Here is a 7274-nt window from a genome sequence, read left to right on the forward strand (position 1 = left end):
GTCCTTATAGTTTTCTATGTCAGTGAATATGCATCTATATTATCAATTTTATCTGGGCATAGTGGCTCTGCCTGTAATCCTACTACTCTTGGAGATTGAGGCTGGTGGATTGCTTGAGCCCTGGAGTTTGAGGGTGTTGTGAGCTATGATTACAACACAGCAATCTACCCAGGGCAACAAAGTGAGACTCTTGTCTCAAAAATATATTTATATAAAATCAATTTTACTGGCTCATATTTTTAAAATAGTATGAAATTTTCTCTTCTTATTATATAGAAAAACATGAAGAAGGAAACGAAAAATTGTACCACAATCTCCCATTCCTGATACACTTAATTGAGCAATTTATAAAATTAAAAGCAACACATCTATAAAATTAAAAAATTCTTGCTACAAAAAAGTTAGAAACTAAAAAGTTGAAAGCCGTTCTCCTTTACCTAGTTCTTCTCAAGGCTAAATACCATTATTAGTTTCCTGGGAATCCTTGAAAACATATAAAACTACTACATATATTTATTTCTTTTCAATTTCTGTTTTTCACATAAAAAGATTACACTACATGCAATTATTTACTTTGCTTTTCTCATTTTATATATCTTGGGGATCATTCTCTAAATGCAGTATAAATGTATCTTTTTCTTTTTAACAGCTTGGATAAAAAAGTCACTTGTGAGGATGTACCACCAGTTATTTAACTGCTTTTCTATGATGGATATTTGGTTGCTTATAGGATTTTATTTGATGCATATTTTATTTTTACTATTACCAATTATGTTATTGCCTGCATGTCCATAGGGAAATCTTTAAGCATTGGGAGTTGGGTTAAAGGACATATGTATTTTATATATTGATAGAAACACTAAATTGTCATCCAGAAATGTTGTACTACATAACATTTGAACAAAAGTTTTTGAGAATGCTTGTTTGCCAGAATTCCTCAAGCACTGGTCATCAAGCTTTTCAGTAGTTACTAATCAAATAATTTAAGATTGTGTTTTGTCTTGATTTGCATTTGCTTCATTATGTGTGAGGTTGAGTTACTTTTTCTCTAAACTATCTGTTCATATACATTGACTTTTCCCTCTCCTATGCTGTTTATCTTTTCCAATAGCTTTCAGTAGAATATATATGGATAGTTTACACTGATTATGTAAAGTATTACATTGCTTGGTTAATTTATTAAACTAGGCATTAAATAATGAACGTAATACATTTACAGTATTGTCCTACATCTTTAGGCATATATCTTTGTACTTTGGACTAAATGCCTCTTTAAAATTTGATTTCTAGAAGTGGAATTGCTGATTTAAAGTTGAATTCTTTGTCCAAACATTCAAAATAGCATTTTGTGATGGGGGAAATGATTCCAATGGGGGAGCAGGAGAGAAAAAGAAAGAGGAACTCAATAGTTGATCTTAATTATAACATCAATCAGTTCTAAAATAGAATTCAACTAGCAGGCTAATTGATGATGTTATTATCCTAGTGGCTTTCATCAATAAACTTATTAAAATCCTAACTCTCCTTCTCTATTTGAGTGCCCAGACCATCTGGGAATCTGCAAATTCTAGGGAAAAAAAAAGAAAATTAATCATTTTTGAGTGAATAGGGGTATTAAAAAGAATTATAAGCACATTCTGAATCATTTTATAGCCATACAGTTTCAACGTTGGATTTATATTTCTGTTTACAGTTTGAGTTGGTGCACAGCATTTGAAGGAACAATTGACACTATGGTAATTCATGAATTTTAATTAAATGAGGACAAGTAGTAGGAGAATTGAGTCAACTTCCTTTTGGGGCCAATGGACTCCTGGGCAAGTGGAGCTCCAAAGAGACTATTCAAAGCAATAAATTACATTAGAATAATGTAGGAAATGATTTAAGGAGGGATGAATTGCACAAATCCTGTCTTTATCTCAAACAACTTGTTTATTGACAGTAAGTATAGTAGAAAATATAGAGTGACATAATTTTACATGTTTTAATTTGAGTAATAATTGGAATAGGACACTAATTGAGGCCAAACTGCATTAATGGCCACAATGCAAACCTTAGTTTTACAGAAATTATTAGCTGACACTATATTAAGGTAGGCATTCCAGGATTGCTTTGGGGGGAGTAGTTTTATCTACTACAAGTCGTATGATGTCTGCCTTGAGTTAGCAAAGTACTGAGGTTACTTTGTACACAATTATCTGAACATTTTCTGCATTCATATTATTGATAGACAAAGTCAAACACACAAAATTGGTGTGCTCTCATTTATTGTTATAATAGGCATTTGATTAATAATGTATAAAACATTAGTCTTGTGAAAATAGACATCCAAGTCAAAAATGTAAAACTCAAGTCTTCTGTTTTCCTAGATATCATTGTACACATACACTGCTTTACATATTTGTAACAGTATTGTGGCTAGAGTTTTGGTTTATACATTTCACTTAATATATGCTGTAAATATTTTCTGATTTTTCTAATCTGTTTTTATTGTTGTGTACCTTTGTGCTTTTGACTTATACATTCTCCCTTGATCATACAGGGGTATCCAATCTGCTGCCTGTAGGCTGCATGTTAATTTTGTGAGGACTTTTTTTGCTTGTATGTGGGGTCTGATGTCATGAAAAGTATGCATGGATTTTTTTTTTGCTAATCAGCTTCTGTTAGTATTTGTGTATTTACTGTATGGTCTAAGCCAACTCTTATTTTTCTAATGCGCAGAAGAAAAAAAAAAAGATTGAACACCCATGAATATTGTTTGTCTAGGTATGTAAGCCCATATATTCTCCATGTAAACAGATCCAAAGATAAATTGCACACAAACACACATAAAGATATATAAAAGATTGTGAATTTCATTTGCTTATACTAAAGTGAGATAATGAACTATTGATATTTCCCAACTACATTAATTTTGCTTAAATCACCATGGCAGCCAGCAGATCAATAGCCTCAGATTTTTAAATATAATTTTTTGATAACATAATTTTTAAGTGACAGTTATTTCTACCATAGTGGTACATATTTATTCACCCTTCCTCTAATTCTGGATATTCAAGTTACTTTCAAGTTTTTTGTTATTACAAATAGTGTCACAATAAGTATTCTCATAGATTCATCCATAGATTGTTAAAATTAAAATCGCTAGATCAAAGGATATGTGTATTTTTGTTTTTAGTGCATAAGGCCATATTACTTTAAAAAGTTGTGGGTCATATCACCTAATATAAATGAGTGGATTTTATTTGAATCGTGATTCAAACAAAATATACAAATAAATATGGAATTTATAAGACAACTGGAAATTTGAACACTAAGTAGATCTTTCACTAAATTTAGGAACTTTTATGGTTTTATAGATGTAATAATGGTAGATATACATATTAAAATGTCTATGGATAAAATAGTTTGCTTCTAATTTGCTTCAGAAAGATACTGGAGGGAAAGAAGTGGATGGAAACATGGATGAAATGAGAATGGCTATGAATTGATAGTTGTTGAAGCAGTTATTATGGAAGTCCAATTGTGTATCCATTGTCTTCTTTTTTTTTGAGACAGAATCTCACTATGTCACCCTCAGTAGAGTGCTGTGGTGTCATAGTTCACAGCAACCTCCAGCTCGTGGGCTTAAGCGATTCTCTTGCCTCAGCCTCCCAAGTAGCTGGGACTACAGGTGCCTGCCACAACGCCCAGCTATTTTTTGTTGCAGTTGTCGTTGTTTAACTGGCCTGGGCTGGATTAGAACCTGCCACTCTTGGTATATGTGGCTGGCACCGTAACTACTGTGCTACAGGTACCGAGTCTGTCTTCTTTTATATATGTTCGAAATACTCCATAATAATAACTTTAAAAAGCTGTAACAATTCATTCTGTATCTTCAGTGTGTGAGAAAAATCATTTCCTTACATTTCACTTAGTACTGAGTATGACCATTTTTTAAATTTTTGTCAATCTGATGTGAGTCAAAGGGTATTTATTGCTGTAATTTGCATTTTCCTTACTACCAGGTGGTTAATCATCTTGAGAAAGAATGAAGCTTCCTTTTTAGTGGGTAGCTACCAGTTCATGGTATTCTCAAATGAACATAAAGAATACTTTCTAGAATATAAATAAGATACAGACAAGGCCACTTTGTAACTATGTCTGGAACAAGACAGAGATAAAACCATTTTGCAACCATGGAAACAATAAAACACCCCTTACTTCTTTTTTAAAAAATTTTATTAAGTCAAATACACATAGATCATGAATACATTCATGCATATGTGGGGTACCATGTGCTGATTTTTTTTTGGTTTAATCCTATATCTGATATAAAAGTTGTTAGGATATGTAGCCATTGAATTGCCCCAATTTATTGAAAATCCTCAGTCCACAACTGATCCTCACTTGTCTAATTTTTCTTGGGATAATCTAGCATAAGCCCAAATCCCATGAGAAGCTCCTTTCAGCTTCTTTTTCCTGAGACCTCTACAGTTTCTCTAGAGTAGTGATTTTCAACCAGTGCGCCAGGAGATTATCTTAGGTATGCTGCGAAAAATTTAAAAAATCATTAATTAAATTATTTTTGAAAGAAGTTCAAAGCACAGTAAGTATAATCTTTATTATTATTTTTTTTGAGACAGAGTCTCACTATGTCACCCTTGGTAAAGTGCTGTGGCTTTACAGCTCACAGCAACCTCCAACTCTTGGGCTTAAGTGATTCTCTTGCCTCAGCCTCCCAATAGCTGGGACTACAGGAACCTGCCACAATGTCCGGCTATTTTTTGTTGTAGTTGTCATTGTTGTTTAGCAGGCCCGGGCCGGGTTTGAACCCACCATCCCCAGTATGTGGCTGACACCCCAACCACTGAGCTTTGGGTGCTGAGCCTATAATCTTTTTTCTAACTCTTGTTTTTGATCAACATAATTTAAGTGTGCTACAGAATTTTAACTATAGATTCAAGTGTGATGTGAGATAAAAAGTGTTGAAAAACACTGCTCTAGAGTATTTTCTACCTTGCTGCAGCAAGATAAATGAACCATTCTTTTTTATTATAGAAATGTTCCTGATGGCCTTTGGTCAGAGGGCTTTAAAACAGTCTTTTAAAATGCATCGTCCATTAGGATTTCTTCTTATTTGGAACATTTTTCCAGTTCAGTGGGTAGTTTTGAAAATTTCCCTTTTGTCTGAAAGTCATTTTCACTTTTTACCACCTCTATTCTTCTTTAGGAGCTACATGTACTACTTAGTAAGAAGAAATAAAAGATAAGGATTCTCAGTCAGGTTAGATCACTTCAGGTTTGATAACATTAGTCAGCATTTTCAGGATTTTATCAATTCACCAATAAGGCTATAGGGCAGAGAGGCTAGAGATAGTTACTGAGCCAAGCTGGAGCTCTCTATTTGCATTAGACCTTTCTGGTTCTTTTGTTGGCCACCAGTCTAATTTGGCTGATGTCGATAATGTCAGTGGACACATGTGTGCACATGTATGTGTATGTCTATGAATTTGAGTGTTTACAACTTACTGCTCATTTCTTACGTATTGACGGAGTAAATTGCTCTAATGTAGTTTCAGTTCATCATCTTATCAGAAGTCTGATATTGCTAGATTTTGTTTTATATATTTGCAGGCTCTGAAATGAGATATATAAAAATTCAATACTTCTTTGTTATTTTATTGATATGAAGTATCACCATTTGTCCCCTTTAGTGACTTTCATCTTGAAAATCACATTAACATTGTAACAAACATAACAATCCTTTGTTTGATGTACTGGCAAAATATTTTGATTTTTAAACCCATGTGTTTTTATCTGGTATGTAACTTTCTCCATTTCATCTTTTGCCTTAAAGGAGATTGTCACAATAGAACCACAATGCAAAAGAGGCAAATTCTTGGCTTGCAAATGTTAAAGCTGGACATTCTGAGCCAGTTTCTTCCTCCTCAGAGTAAGTCATGTTTTTTGCTTTATTAGTTCTTTTTCCTTAGATATTACTCCTACTCATTATCAGAGGTGGTGTTTCTCATTTTTTGGTGTTAGAGTTTTTCTCAAATATTTTGTCATTTTTGGTTGCACACAACCAAAATCATCTTAATTTTTGAAGTTTCCTGTTAGCCCATGCTTTGTGCCAATAATTTCAGGAAAGCTCTTGAACTTTCTGATAGGTGGGATATGTTATTAACTAGTTTTCTGGGGTAGGGGCTGCCACATTGTTACCATGGGCACTGCTTGGCTCTGCCTCTCCTGCCAGGTGCTTGGCAAAAGCTGGAGAGGATTATTCTTTTAGTTGCACCAGGGATCACTTCTATTTCCTCATATCCACTACTGGTTAGGTTGGAGATGTCTCAAATTGCTCTTACCTTTTGTTTGTTTTCTCCTCTGGATATTTTAGGTCATGATTTTCTCTTTTAATCTGATACCATTTGCTCTCCATTTTTCAGGGATTTCATCATAATTCCAACAGACCATTATGACCATCAACATCATATCAGTTCTCAACACTACTTATCAATTTGATTTCCCACTGTCTACCAATATTCATTCCATATCTTTTCAACTCTCCTTAAAGCTCTGACTGCCCTTGTTCTTTTTTCACTGTCAGAAAACCTTGCTGTTTGTAACAAAGAAAATTGAAGCCATCAGATGGAAACTCCCTCATCTTTTTCAAAGCAAACTGCAACTATACTACCACATCCATCTTCTCCTGCCCTCCTGATACATTAGAAGTGCTGTTTCTTCTCATGTCTAAAGACAATCCTAGAAATTAACAAAACAAAACAAACAAAAAAGGAAGTAAAGATAATCCCTACAACTATGCTCTGGGTTCAGTTCTTTACCATTGTTCTCAAACTTAACACTCTCAATTCTTCCTTCCCTTACTCATATATCCACCTGCTCCTTCTTAACTGGGTCCTGCCCCTTTACTTAAATGTGATTAAGTCTATCCTATCTAAAACATCCTCTACCAAAACCCTAATTTTTACTCCACTTTTTCCCCCTAGTTTCCATCCCATTGTCTCTTATCTCCTTCACAAAGTTCCTGAGAGAGTCCTCTATGATAGCAAGTTCCATTTCCTGGCCTCACATTCACTTTTCCACCCATTCCAATCTAGTAGCTTCTGCTCCTCATTATTCCATAGAAATAGTGCTCACTCTGGTCACCTGACCTCTGTGGTGGTTTTAAAATGTGTTCACAAATTCTTTAGTACTCTGGTTCCAAAAAATCATAGGATTAGCTTTTCTATATCTGTGAAATATTGTATTGCTATCTTTTTTTTTTTTTTTTT

This window comes from Otolemur garnettii, unplaced genomic scaffold (genome assembly GCF_000181295.1).
Source record: "Otolemur garnettii isolate 467f Iridium unplaced genomic scaffold, OtoGar3 scaffold00003, whole genome shotgun sequence".
NCBI lineage: Eukaryota > Metazoa > Chordata > Mammalia > Primates > Galagidae > Otolemur > Otolemur garnettii.